Below are 14,851 nucleotides of genomic sequence, written 5' to 3'. Positions count from 1 at the left end.
ACCATAGGATCTGTAACCCAATGATGCCTTTCGACGTCACGTGACATCACAGTGCCCATGTATAATGATGCGCTCAGGCCCCGTTGTTAGACCGCCAACTCTTTAATGAGTCGAAATCGCGGGCGCGTTCATTTTTACACAGCGACAGGACCGCAGTGCAAAAAACCACCAAGGCCCATGCCACGATTCTCGGGCAGTTCGGTCGCGACGTGATTCCGGGGCACAGAGGGTCCTCGGCGCAGGGTGACGAATAACTCCACTTCCGCAGTTGAACTGGCGAATCGATTCTCTGTCCTGACCTGCCTGAGGAGCGATACACGTACAACCGGCCAGCGTAATGGACATGCAGATTTTGTGTTGTTTGCAGTTGCGAAGAACCCAGGATCGATCTATCGAATCGTGGTACACAGAACGCACGCGAGTGTTAAGGATCGACATCGGTCGCCAAATCGGTAACGCGGCTGTCTTCGGTTCGCCAGGCACCAGACCAGACACTTCCCTCATCGGTGTCAGCTGATGGGGATTGTATGTTTTATGTATGTACAAGAATTACGTATGTCGGAAGTGACCGGCTATTTTGGATAGTCGTCACGCACTCATTCGACTTTAACTTTTTGCCTTACGGCTAAATTATGAACAAGCAACTTAGAGCGAGTCTGGCCACGTAGTGCCACCAAGTCTACGGAACGGGGCTTCTGGACCAAAGTCAGCAGCACCTTTGATTAAAAATGTCGACAACACACAACCCCTGGTCCGGTTTCTCATCATCATGAAGAGGGGCGGTGCGTTTGGTGTCGAAACAAATGCTGCTGGGTCGCCTGCTACGGTCAAGGGGGGGGCCCCCACGAAAACCTTGGCGGGGCGGGGGTGTGCCCCCCCCCCCGTACGTCATGAAACAGAACCAAAGTGGCACTGCTTTAGCCGGTTCCATTTCCTACCGTGGACACCTCGCAGCGTGCAATGGTGGACGGGTAAACTCAGGAGGTGTAGGAGAGAGGAGGTGGAAGGGGAGATGTTTATGTGTGTGCGGGGGGGGGGGGGCATGGTTATGTTGTGTGAGCAGACAATTGTCACGACGCTTGTTATGCAGTTTTGTCATTCTTTCGTTTGTTTATTTGTGTTCACAACGCTGATTTTGTTTGTTATTTCCGCGAAATCGCTTGCCCGCAGTAGGTTTTGTTGTGTTACCGGTTCGTGCTTTATATGGGAATCATCGTAGGCCTCTGGGCCAGCCTTTACCCAATGCTCGCGTGGCGTTTGAAATTTAGACCGAGCGTTGTTTACACAAAACAATATATATGATTCCATCGTTTCACCCTTTACATTGTTGTTGTCGGTCTCGATGTTTTAATTTATACACGTTTCACACTGACAGCGATTGGCTTTGATCTCTCTGTCATCGCGTCATGTGGGCGCGCAAAGTTCACATTCTGTCTGAGCTGTAGAATGTTTTGCACTAAAATAAATCGCCAATCGGCAAATGACTTGGTTGATGACGATGACGACGACGATGTTAATGATGATTACAATTATGGTGATGTCACATACCCTTTTAATACTTTCAGAATACAGTAGAATCAGAATATGTATTTGTACTGGAGGAATCCGTTGAGCTATAACGCTCTTTTTCACAGATGTCCAGTAGTGAAATTTGTTGCATTTAATGCATCACTCAGTTTAAATACCCTTCGTTTGAAATCCTGTATCTCTCAGGGGGGCAGTTGAAACAGTGGGCCAATTTATTACCCCCCCCCCCCCCCCAATAAACCCTCTCTCCCCCCCGAACTCCGCAGCAGAATAAATTGTTATACCACCATTCGTCAGGTCGGACACGGTCAGGTAAAGCCTGGGTTATTTCACACTTCTTCCTAGACATCCCGTCCCCAGCGTAGCAGATGAGGCTGATTTATTACCCTCTAGATGAGGGTCTCTCTCCCTTCTCCACAACTCATTCCAGCGGCTGGCCCTTTCGCCACTTACGAGGCCGTTTTAGGGCTGCGCCTTTATCATTCCGCCCCCAGCCACCTCTGGCGCCGAAGCGAAACGTCCCGGTGGGGTTCCCTCACCACGTGAAGGCGACGGGACTCGACGCAGAGGAGCAAATCGGCAGCAGCAGCGTCGACATCGTAAGCCGGTTGCGGGGCAAACGCAACTCGCGCGCAACTTGCACGTCTCTTGCGACCGGGTGCGCGCAACCAGTTGGCTGCAGCAGAGAATGACTCGACTGTTCAGGCGACTCCACGACGTTCGTCGGTAACGACACTGCGCGTGTGGCCTTATAAGGAATACTTTATATTGGCGATGTTTCGGGACGAAGGCGATCTTTCAGGCGATCTGTTCAGGCGATTCAATCATTTTGTGATGCGCGGTTGGCAGTTTGTGGTTGTGAACGACGAACAACGGAAACAAAAACATCAAACACGCTTGTCAATAACGCGGTGCGTGGCCTTAAAAGCGAAATAGGTGGCTTTTTGTCCAATTATGTATTTGCTCTGAAGAAGGGCCATTGTTTGAAACGTCGCCTGTTATATATTTTTCCCCTTTTAAGGACACACGGTGTCATTGACAAACGTGTCAGAGATGTCTTTTTCTTATTGGTTTAGCTATTTGGTTGCGCAGCTGATGGCTCGGGTGTGGAGCGGGCTAAACGTCAACCCGGCTTTCACATAAACCACCTGTAGAGTGATTGTTTACCTGTTTAAAGCGGTAAATATTGTGCATCACAGGTGTGTTGTTGTATTGAACCACACCACGTTATCGGGCCACCTTGTCAATTTACAACTTGTTCATGGGAAGGAAAAAAAATGTAACTTGATAAACCATATTCAAAATACAGTTTCAATTACTCGCACCGGGCCGGTCGAGATGCTTTCGGCTCCGGCTCGGATGGATGAACAAGCAACACGGAATCAGAATCTTTTATTTATCCTGGAGAAATCCGATGAGCTGTAAAGCAATTTTTTCAGCGATGCCAAACTCTATCGGTGGTCCCAGTGTGATGACACGGGGGGTGGGGGGGGGTGTTGTCCGGGTAAAGCCAAAAAAACCCAGAACGTGCAAAGCGTACATTACGTCGTATTGTATGCCTAGATCGAGTAATCGGGAGGCAGGCTGATAACGCAGTGGCAACGTTCGAACCTCGCAGAAGGACGCAGCTGGGTTTGATTCCTGACTCGGGCGCCTTTCTGTCCCGAGTTTGTACTTTCTCCCCCTGTTCTATGCGGGGTTTCCTCTGTGACATCGGTGATATAGGCTACTGCGGGGTAACGTTTTGAGCAGCAGCAGAGAGATACGTGTGGGAAAATAAGTTGTTTTACTTGATGCCCTATTATCCCTGCGTTCACAAACCAACACTGACCAGCGGCGGCGTGGGGAGGCCCTCATCCAGCAGTGGATCGTCCGCAACAGGGCTGTACGCGTTCACGCATACAATCAACAAAGCCCTACCCTCACCGGGACAATGGTCTGTTGTGGATTATCAAGTTACATTTCCCCAGGACATCACTGCTTGAGTTCGGGGAGGGGAGCCGGGGGTGCCATCTGGACCGGCTGTGACAAAGAGACGCGGTTCTGCACAATCACACCGTGGGGACTTAACCAAAACTCTGTAAGTCAAGAAACAAACCTAAAAAAACACAAGCTCTTTTGTAACTACACACCTGGGATGTGTGTGCACCGGCCTGCCCCCCCTCGGTTGGTTGAAACTTGATTTAATAAATGCAAACAAACGCGAACTTGTTGCTCTTCGAATTCCGTTTCTTCATGTGCCAACTTTTTGCTGCATGCGTTTTTATCCGCCCGGCGCTCTGCCCGTTGTGAGCGTCCGCCCCTCCGCTGTTGCTGGAGGGCGACTGCCTCCGTCTGCCCAGAAGCAGCGTCCTTCGCGAGCCTCCTCCGCAGAGGCCGATCTTGACACCGCTGGACCCGGTCATCGGCAAAGTCCACTCAGATGCACATCCTCCCGTACACCGCATCAGCCCAATTTAGGCCTCGGTTTACGAATTACTGGGAAGTTAATTTTTGTATATTTTATTTAGTTTTTTTGGCACGCAAAAACACGGCGATGTCTCAAACCACCACCATCAACAACGATGCTGCTATTTATTTACCCGCATCCCCAAACCACAAACGGATAAAAGGCTGAAGCTCACTATGTTCCATTCTTCAACTTGGTCCTACCAACTGGGTTGTTCACCACTCCGACGAACGCACGCAACAACAATGTTTGCGTGTCTGGCTTCGGTGCGGGGGAGGAAACCCTCCCTGTAACAGGAGAACCCCCTACGGGAGCTGGGTGCGTGCGTTTGGGGGCTGTCAACATCGGCTGCCTTGGGATGGGAAAAACAATTGCGGCAAAGCTTCGTCGATGACCCCCCCGGCCTTCGTGTGCGGTGATGGCCTTCGTTGGTGCTGCTCGCTTAGCAGCAGTTGTGCCACGACACATTGTGAAGCCAAGAGTGCGGTGTTTCTTAACCTTTACTGCAGCCTTGCTGGTTTCTCAATCGTTAAAAAAATGTTAGTGAATACATCGCGGGTTTGATGAAACAAAGTAAGTTGTAACTTACGTACCCGTACTCCCTGGTTCTTTCGGTAAAGTCACGTAGGTATAAAAAGAACCAGAGAGAATGAATTCCAGCAGTCACGAAAGCTTCGAATAAAGATTATCACGTGCCCGTGCTTAATTTGTGTTTTCGATTATTTACCTTCTAAAGAAATCTGGCCGTGTCTCGCGCCCCCAAGGGGGTGCTTGCACCCCAGGTTAAGAATAACTGCTGTAGTAGAATCAGAATTATATTCTTGGTTCTTTCAGTAAAGTCACGTAGAAGGGAAACAATGAAATAATAAAAATATAAAACAATAAAATGCTCACGACGTTTCGACTGCAACACAAGCAATCATCATCAGGTGTGAAAACCACAGCAAGAAAATGTTCAAATTTTCGTGAGAATTTTATTGTTTTATATTTTTATTATTTATTTGTTTCCCTTCTACGTGGTGACTTTACCGAAAGAACCAAGAATACGAATCCCTGCAGTCACGAAAGCTTTAAATCAAAATTTAGAATCAGAATTGTTATACTGAAGGACTCCGATGAGCTATAAAGGTCTTTTTTTACAGATTTCTAGCAGGGGCGGGTCCAGAACGTTATAACAAACCATACAAAACACTGAAGGGAAACATCACTTAAATATAAAATATATATTTGTTTAAACTAAACTTTGTTTTATATTACCAAGGGTCGGCAACTAAAAAATAAGAGGGGCCTTCGAATTCGGTCAATATATTTTTTGTTTTAAAAACTCCGAAATATTTAAAGGGCCGTAACAATGCACTGCGTGGTGAATTCGAGACGTCAACGAAGCAACTCCTCGAAGAGACGCAGCTGGCTGACCCCTGGCCGATTCGGAGGTGCCTTGTGTCAGCGGTGAGCGCACTGCGGCTCCGCTCAGTGTCGGATGAAGCTAGCGCGGAGCTTGGAGCAAATGTTAACAGGTCCCTTGCAGGGTGGGCTGGTAGGACAAGTCTCTGCGCTGTCTATTGCTGATTTTACACCCAACAGCACGAGATTTCACTTCGTTAAAGTATTGAAAGGGGACGGACGGACACATTAATCTATTGCAGGCTGGTACACTCAGTTTACAACTTCGTTCCTACCAGTATAAAGGCGCCCTACATTAAAAAAACGTAAATATTAAAACACTTTTTTTTACTGGTCATTGTTTTTTTTTCATTTGCTATACAGCCGGATAATGACAAATCGCTAACATTAAACACCCAGTCGTTCATAAAAGTTGAAGGGGGTATAGTACTATAGTAATAGAGCAAGTGCACAATCACTGAACCGGAATTGATAGCGTGAAAGCATTAAGTGCGGGGCCCCCTTTAAAGTGCGGGTGGCCCGTAGCACGTGTTCCACATACTGCGAGGATAATCCGGCACTGGTTACGCTCTTCCCGCTCGCGGCCACCATCGGTGACGATAATTATTTATCTGAACCAGTCCGGGGACTTCCCCCGTCGGTCGACTTGTCAATCGACTGCCTGGTGCGGTGCGCAAAACGTGGGAGACAAAGGCGGATGGGGGGCAGGCGTGGTGTTAACCACCCCACATCCTCTGGTGTTGCCGTGTCCCGGGCCTGCCTTCATATGTGCTGCTCGCTAACAGCACTTGTAGGCCCCCAGCAGTCGTCTTCCATGTTTACTGACCTGGCTACAAATAGCTACCCACGCTATCGCGTGCGAAATTAATAATAAGTAATTATTAAAAGTAAACTTTTTTTTTTAAACACGCTTTAATGAAATGTACCGTGCTAGTAATGGAAGAACTCCACGACTCCAGTTAGTGGCCCCGAAGCTTGCCACGACGTAAGGGGACCGTGGTGACTTACAGCCAACGTGAGTTGAGCGTAGACAATTGAGACCCAAGCCGAAACATAACATAAAAAATAATGTTTAAAATTATTTTTACATTTTATTATGATAGAATATAGTATTGTTATCAGTATGACATAAGTTACCAAGTTTGCAGTCGATACTACATTGGGAAGTGGGTACAAATTGAGTTACAAGATTTGAGGATACAACAAGAAGAACAGAGTGAGTTACTATAAAGCGTGTAGTAGTAATAATAAAAACGTGCGCGTGCCAACTTTAGCCACGCCGAGAGTTGGCGTCTCCTCGGCGTCACGAGTTGGTGGTGGGAGTTGGAATATCCGAGAGAATGTCCCCGGCGATATAAAGGCCGCCGCATTCGCTCTCAAAAGAGGCACGTGCCTCCCGGAGCTCCGGGGTTTGCTGGATTTGGGGAGATGATGGTTCAAACCATGTGTTGGTGTAACTAGCGTGGGGGGCAGGAGCCGAGTTCGATTCTCGCTCACGGCCAACATCAGTGGCAACTATCTGAACCGGTCCTGGGCCTCCCCTGGGTCGATTCAACCTCAAATGACAGCTTGGTGCGGTGTGTAAACATCGCCACTCGGGCGACAAAGAAGGCCGGACGTGGTGCTGGCCATCCCCTCCCTGGTTGGCCGTTCTGGTCTTCATAGGTGCTGCTCGCTGACAGCACTTGCTCCTACAGTCTGGTAAGGCTATAGGGGGATCTTTTGGGTAGGGGGCAGGTTACCAAAACAAGCGGCTGGAGTGGATGCGCCCAGGGATCGGCGGCGACCAGGCATGAGGGTGGTGATGGTGAGACTGTAAGAACGGTCCTTGAATTACAAGTTTTGTATGGCTATGGGAGTGTGTGCTACGTACGGTGCGAAAGAAGCTAAACATACATATTTGTAAGTCTATGGATCTCTATGTAAGTCTATGTGTCTCTGTGTGAGTCTATGGGTTTCAATGTAAGTCTATCGATCTATGTAAGTCTATGGGTCTGTATAAGTCTATGGGTATCTCTATGGGTCTCTGTGTAATTCTATGGGTCTCTATGTAAGTCTATGGGTCTCTGTGTAATTATGTGGGTCTCTATGTAAGTCTATGGATCTGTATAAGTCTATGGGTATCTCTATGGGTCTCGGTGTAATTATATGGGCCTCTATGTAAGTATATGGGTCTCTGTGTAATTATATGGGTCTCTGTGTAATTATATGGGTCTCTATGTAAGTCTATGGGTATCTGTGTAATTCTATGGGTCTCCATGTAAGTCTATGGGTCTCTATGTAATTCTATGCGTCTCTGTGTTATTTTATGGGTCTCTATGTAAGTCTATGGGTCGCTATGTAATTATATGGGTCGCTATGTAATTCTATGGGTCTCTGTGTAATTCTATGGGTCTCTATAAGTCTATGGGTCTCTATGTAATTCTATGGGTCTCTATGTAAGTCTATGAGTTTCTATGTAAGTCTATGGATCTCTGTGTAATTCTATGGGTCTCTATGTCAGTCTATAGGTCTCTATGTAAGTCTATGGGTCTCTATGTAAGTCTATGGATCTCTGTGTAATTCTATGGGTCTCTATGTAAGTCTATGGGTCTCTATGTAAGTCTATGGGTCTCTGTGTAAGTCTATGGGTCTCTGTGTAAGTCTATGGGTCTCTATGTAATTCTATAGGTCTCTATGTAAGTCTATGGGTCTGTTTCTCTGTGTAAGTCTATGTGTCTCTGTGTAAGTCTATGGATCTCTATGTAAGTCTATGGGTCTCTGTGTAATTCTATGGGTCTCTATGTAAGTCTATGGGTCTCTGTGTAATTATATGGGTCTCTATGTAAGTCTATGGGTCTCTATGTAAGTCTATGGGTCTCTGTGTAAGTGTATGGGTCTCTATGTAAGTCTATGGGTATCTATGTAAGTCTATGGGTCTCTGTGTAAGTCTATGGGTCTCTATGTAAGTCTATGGGTATCTGTGTAATTCTATGGGTCTCTTTGTAAGTCTATGGGTCTCCATGTAATTATATGCGTCTCTGTGTAATTCTATGGGTCTCTATGTAAGTCTATGGGTCTCTATAAGTCTATGGGTCTCTGTGCAATTCTATGGGTCTCTATGTAAGTCTATGGATCTCTATGTAAGTCTATGGATCTCTGTGTAATTCTATGGGTCTCTATGTAAGTCTGTGGGTCTCTATGTAATTCTATGGGTCTCTATGTAAGTCTATGGGTCTCTATGTTAGTCTATGGATCTCTGTGTAATTCTATGGGTCTCTATGTAAGTCTATGGGTCTCTATGTAAGTCTGTGGGTCTCTATGTAAGTCTATGGGTCTCTGTGTAAGTCTATGGGTCTCTGTGTAAGTCTATGGGTCTCTATGTAATTCTATGGGTCTCTATTTAAGTCTATGGGTCTGTTTCTCTGTGTAAGTCTATGTGTCTCTGTGTAAGTCTATGGATCTCTATGTAAGTCTATGGGTCTCTGTGTAATTCTATGGGTCTCTATGTAAGTCTATGGGTCTCTGTGTAATTATATGGGTCTCTATGTAAGTCAATGGGTCTCTATGTAAGTCTATGGGTCTCTATGTAAGTCTATGGGTCTCTATGTAAGTCTATGGGTCTCTATGTAAGTCTATGGGTCTCTGTGTAAGTCTATGGGTCTGTATAAGTTTCTGGGTATCTCTATGGGTCTCTATGTAAGTCTATGGGTCTCTGTGTAATTATATGGGTCTCTATGTAAGTCAATGGGTCTCTATGTAAGTCTATGGGTCTCTATGTAAGTCTATGGGTCTCTATGTAAGTCTATGGGTCTCTGTGTAAGTCTATGGGTCTCTATGTAAGTCTATGGGTCTCTATGTAAGTCTATGGGTCTCTATGTAAGTATATGTGTCTCTGTGTAAGTCTATGGGTCTCTATGTAAGTCTATGGGTCTCTATGTATGTCTATGGGTCTCTATGTAAGTCTATGGGTCTGTTTCTCTGTGTCAGTCTATGGCTAAGGAGCGCCCCCACGTGGCGGCCCTCGCCGGAAAGGGCGTGGCTTATTTCCTCCTGCGTAGCGGAAGTGACGGCGCGGAGAAGGGGGGCGGTGGCTTTGTTAACGGCGGGGGTCACGTGGTGGAGCTCCCCGGCTATAAAAGCCGAGGGCGAGCGCCGATTCCGTCTTTCGTCCGGGGTCTCTGCGTGGTCTGCATTGTGACGGATCTTTTGCCGGTACGGGAACACGTGGCTGGCTGGCTGGCTAGCTGGCTGGGTGGATGGAATGGCTGGCTGAGTAGGGCTCTGGTTTTTTTTCCGAACGAGATTGCTTAAGTGGCCGGCGTTTTAATATGGGCCGCGCACGGATAACGTGATGGTTGTAGTGTGAATGTTGCGTTATACGTGAACGGCTGATGTCTCTTAATGCATGCCACGGGCCCAGACACGCGTGTGTGGGTGTGTGTTGTCTTAATTATTAATGCATTTATATTGCGCGCTTCATTAAGGCTAATCAAATCGCTGTACAGCACACAAAACTCTGCATGAAGTGATATAAATACATTTTAAAAATTATGAACTTGGTTTTTAATTAGCAGAAGCGTATAAATAAGTCTTGGCGCTCTTGGTGAGAATTAATAGGATGGGCCTTTTAATTTATAAGGGGCTTTCTTGATAAAGATATTTTTCTATTTGTGGTTGTCGGTTCGGCGTTCAATGTTTTTCAATAGACCCGCGTGCATGTGTCGATTGACCTCTGTTTACGAACAATGCGTCATCGATTAATGATATCGATTTCATGTTTTTATGAACTGCGTCGTGTAACCGTTTCGGCCACTAAAAACTGCTACGTGCACCAATTTGAATTTAAATCTTTTTTTTTATTTAACCGCCCGATTTCAACAAAACCGCGTGCGCCCAGGGAGATTTGAGCGACGTGTCGGTGGTAACATTTGCGTAACGCAGCAGCGGCCACGTGCAGCACGTGGCTGGGGAAACTGAACACTAGCCGGTGCTCCACTGCTAGCCTATTGATGAGGGGGTGTGGGAAGGTGGATTTGCTATCATCCGGGCTGTGCTGGGGGTTGGAGGGACGTGCGGGGATGATGATCTCTGCGTGATGGGAAGTGCCGTCTGATGCGAAAACTGACGAGGTTATCCGCGCTGACCCGCGCGTCCCTTCCCACCCGACTTGTCAATCCACTGCTGGATGAGTGTCGCCTCTCCCCCACGACTCGGTGGCGAGGTGTTCGACTACCTCGCCTGGGTTCGAACCCAACCGTGCTGTATGTTTGGAGTTTGCGTGTCTCACCCCGTGGGCGCGTGGTTATTTTTTCCTCCGGGTCTTGAGGGGTTTCCCTCCACGTTTATAACGAACGTGCGGTTTTGAGTATTATTTTTTTTAGGCTGCGACTATAAATTTCCACAAGGCAAGCCACTTCGTTGAGCTATCGTTTGTGATAGTTGGCTGCTTGAAAACAAGCTATGTAGCGGGAACCCAGTGGAAGTTAGGTCCTAAAGTATCGGAAGCAAAAGAGTGATGTTGCAGTACAAATGGAGCTTTTTTTGCACGTTTCAGCCCCTTTTGCCATTCATTGGGCGAGACGACCCATCATCCATCACGCTTAATGCCATCGTGGTGGTGATGAGCGCCTCCAGTGGCTGGAGGGCTTAACATTGATTAATTTTATTAATAAGTACAGGAGTCGATCCCCGTACCATTAATTACTTGATTACGGCTACGTTGGCGGTGTTCTGTTGCCCGAAACGTCGACTTAAACTTTTTTTTTATTTTAAGGCCACGAGGTGTGATTTGACGAATGTGGTGCGTTGCGTGTTATTTGCCGGAGCTCGTGATTAATTTCCATTTTTGCCGACAGCGCACTAATGACCGCGTGTGTTTGTGTACTTGGCAGGTGAGATGAGTTGAAGGGCCGTGACCCCCGTGAGGCCGAGAGAGGAGGTGAGACTCCAAGTGGTGTGGGAAAACTCTCCTCTTGCTAAAGAGAAACGCGCGTGTATTTTGTCTGCTGCTATAAATTTCCAAATAACGGGGTCAGCCGCTTTTGTTGAGCCGTCATTTGTGGCCAGGGTGGATTCTGAAAAATGAGTTAAGGCCACAGTGAGTGGGCTTTACCTGGTAAAGTAAAAAAGCTTTACGTATATTTAGAAGTGATTTGCTTAACCTTTCCTATACAATGCACTTCTATTGGGTTTTTAGTGTTGCAACGTTCTGACCCCTGTGCCCCTTGCTGGACATCTGTGAAAAAGAGCTTTATAGCTGATTGGATTCCTAAGTGTAAATCAATATTCTGATTCCGCGACCCCCCACCAACCACAAGCCCCCCCCCCTGTAATCCCCTAACCACCCAGTCGCAGCTGAAAGGTTTCGGTGATGAGTTTTGAGTTTAGCTGGAATTACCGGCAGATTGTTTGGTGGTGAGAAAACGACTCTTCTGAGCGACCTTGATGCTGCTGCTGTGGTGGTGGTGGGGTCCGTGCGTCGGTGGGCTTGTGAAAAATTTCTTCTTGACGATAAACACCGGGGGGAGGGGGGGGGGTTTGGTTGGTTGAAACCTTTCGGGGTCTCGTCAGCCGAATCGGGGCTTCGCAGAAGTGAACACTGATTCTGTTGCAATAACAACGACGGTTGTTTGTCTTTGGCAGATGCAATGAGTTGAGGGCCGTGAACCTTGACCCCGTGGAAATGAATGAGCAGGTGAGCAAGTGGTGTCCCCTCTGCCCGATCCTATCCAATCCCCTAGTAGTCGTCCCCACCCCCCCCCCCCCCCCCAAAAAAAAGCAACTGCTGCCCCTTGCATTAGTTTGAGCTAATCGTCACCAGCCGAAGGCACCAATATGATGACTTTGAGTTAAACCAGCTGGAATTACCGGCAGATTGCTCAGTGGTGAGAAAATACTCTTCTGATTGACCTCGAGGCTGGTGCACGAGTGTTTGTGCGTGTGCAGAGTAGAGTTGGGACGTCTTTGTTGATGCCCTTGGGGAAATGCGTTCCGACGAAAATTGGCGGTCCAAACAAAAACTGTTGTGGTTCATTGTCAAAAAGGCCCAAACACCACCCCCCTGGCTGCTTTTCTAAACCCGTACTGACAGGAATGGTGAAGTATGGTCAAACGACACCCATGACTGACAACGGTTTTGGGGGGGAGGGGGAGCATTCATCCAAGCAGTGGATTGACAAGGGGTTTTTGAGTAACGACACATCGTGCTTGAACAATATCACCATGATGTCAATTCGAGGATCTCTCAATGCTAACTTTCAATGCATTTGAATTCTTTAACTTTTAAAAGTCCCACTGGCCCCGAGATTGGCACGGTTTTTGTGCGCGCACTTTGCTCCACCATCGTTGAGAACTGCCATAAATAAAGTTTTTGCACAGAACCGGCGCTTCTAAACACAGCCTCCCACCTTCCCCTCGCCCCATCTCTGCCGTTTCAGGTTCAGACGCTCGGCCGTCCGGATTGAAGATAACGTCCGGATTGACGCAGGTAATTTGACTTTTATTCCCCCCCCCCCCCCCCCCCGAATAAATGCTTCCCAATTCCAATGTGGCTGGTATAATATTTATATTCGAGGAATCTGATGAGCCGCAAAGCTCTTCACACGTCTAGTGGGGGGGTGCGGGTCAGAAAGTTACATTGACCGGACGGGGGGGCGGGGGTGACTGGTCAAACCTCTCCGTCCCATGGCTGTGCTCGCCGTGTCTCCCGATGGACCTTTGGGCAGTGGCAGAAACCGAGCGCCACCTCGATCGCAATTTTCGAAACGATGCAAAAATCGTCGCCCGCGTCCGTGCGGTGCGCGAGAGTTTTTGGGGAACTGCCGGTTTTTCCGTGATGAGCATTGTGAAGACGGAGTGCGATGCGCACAATTCGTGCGCTGCGCGTGTCGAGACGCAATCCAACTCTGACCCCGGCTGGTGTAAGAGGTGACTGATGGGGGGCGGGGGGGGGTTGGTGTAGGATTTCAGAGTAGTTGGTTGTGAGGCAAGTTGGGGAAGTTGTGTGTTTGGGATTTCTGCCACTAACATCACACTGTCCCTCCCCTCGTGTCTCCGTTCTCAGCCGCTTTAAGGTTGCTGGCCACTGGGTGGCGCTCGCCGACTGCCCCAGCGACACTGAAGGAGGAGCCGTGTAGTTTGCACCAAGGCTGCCCCGTGTGGCCAAGTGTGGTATATGCGTCCAAACGCCCCCGTCACGATTCACCAAACCGGTTAAATTTGCAAATCTTGGGGTTTGATTCCTCCCCCCCCCACACTTTTTGTCTTTTGCCTCGGTGGCTTCATCGCTCTGAACCGCAGGGGCTGGCAATCCCCACCGCTCTCCACCGCGTGCGGTGGCTCTTTTAAGGGGGGCTGGCATTGGTCATCACCTCGCCACCATCTCTTATTCACCACGTGTGGGTTGCGGCTCTTTAAAATATCGAGTTTTGGTACCGAATTGGAGAAGCAAATGGCGCGTCTTGTTATTTTCGTTGCCCTGCTCTAAACGTAACGGTAAGTGTTAGCGGCGTTCCAATCCATGTGAGGCTATTAAGAGGATGTTTGTAAAGTGGTAGAGGGGGCCCAGCATTAGCTGTAGTAGGGCAGCTTTAGGTAGACGAATGAAGCGGCCACAGGCTGTACAAATGAGAAAAACACACGGCACGCACGAGACGGTGAAAACTAGACGAACAATAATCAAACCTTAACATGGAATCTTGACCATACGCCAAATCGGCCGTGGGTGGGGTGAATCGTGCCGCGCGTGTGCGCACCATGGGGTAAGTATTTGGCGTGTGACGCAAGTCTGGGGATGGATGTCATTGTCGGGTGGATTAGTTTGGTGGTTGGGGTTCGGTAAGTCTCGGCAGTGTTTGAGTGGGGGGGTGGGGGTATTAGTGTGGTGTAAGGAGTGGGGGTCTGGGGGAGTGGGAACCTAGTTTTTGGGGGGCTCTCTGGTTGATCAAATGGTGTGTGATCAAGTTGAGGGTATTAGTGGCTGGTGAGTCGGTGCTGTTAGTAGTAAGCCGCCGGGTGCGTGTAGATGGTAATCAGGTGATGGGCGAGTTGCTCGTCGGTGGTGATATTGAAGCTGTTGGCGAATCGTGGGTGCGATACGAGGTAAGTGTATGGGAGAGACATCGGTAGGTGCCCTGTAGTCTGCTGTGTTGGCGACCCCTCCCCCCCCCCCCCCGGTTACCCACGTGGTGTTTACCACGTGACAGTCTCCATCTGTGCGGCGCTCGCGGTCTCCCTGCTGCTGTTGTAACGAGTTTCACAATAAAGCTTCCTGGGACCCCGCGTGCTTTCAGCGTGTTGATTCCATCCGTGCGTGTGGGATTACGCGCCGCCATTGTGCTGCTGGACTCGTTCTCGTCTCCCCCACGTGTGTGCCTGGGGTTTTTGCGATTGTTTAGGCTACGGCAGGGAACAATTGCCAGCTTGTGTGGGCCAGGGGAGAGGTGGGGGGGTGCTTTTTTTGGTGGCGAGCACGAAGACCTCGCCACGTGG

The 14,851-nt window shown here is 48.5% G+C and overlaps 1 long non-coding RNA gene and 3 other non-coding genes across 4 annotated transcripts; all 4 read left to right on the top strand.

The window, feature by feature from the left end:
• The first annotated feature begins 9,503 nt into the window (after positions 1-9,503).
• Positions 9,504-14,168, top strand: LOC116939215 (uncharacterized). The gene is made up of 5 exons (XR_004402385.2): positions 9,504-9,574; positions 11,254-11,300; positions 12,005-12,056; positions 12,799-12,848; positions 13,425-14,168. It is a non-coding gene; the product is annotated as an uncharacterized LOC116939215 (long non-coding RNA).
• LOC116939317 (small nucleolar RNA SNORD49) lies at positions 10,437-10,507 on the top strand. Its single transcript, XR_004402390.1, has one exon. It is a non-coding gene; the product is annotated as a small nucleolar RNA SNORD49 (small nucleolar RNA).
• LOC116939319 (small nucleolar RNA SNORD65) lies at positions 11,728-11,799 on the top strand. The gene has a single exon (XR_004402392.1). It is a non-coding gene; the product is annotated as a small nucleolar RNA SNORD65 (small nucleolar RNA).
• Positions 12,195-12,268, top strand: LOC116939318 (small nucleolar RNA SNORD65). The gene has a single exon (XR_004402391.1). It is a non-coding gene; the product is annotated as a small nucleolar RNA SNORD65 (small nucleolar RNA).
• Positions 14,169-14,851: the final 683 nt, after the last annotated feature.

This window comes from Petromyzon marinus, chromosome 5, assembly GCF_048934315.1.
Source record: "Petromyzon marinus isolate PM22_M1 ecotype Great Lakes invasive population chromosome 5, UKy_Petmar_22M1.pri1.0, whole genome shotgun sequence".
NCBI lineage: Eukaryota > Metazoa > Chordata > Hyperoartia > Petromyzontiformes > Petromyzontidae > Petromyzon > Petromyzon marinus.
The sequence above is the reverse complement of the archived record's forward strand: the minus strand, read 5'-3'. Positions and strand labels throughout refer to the sequence as shown.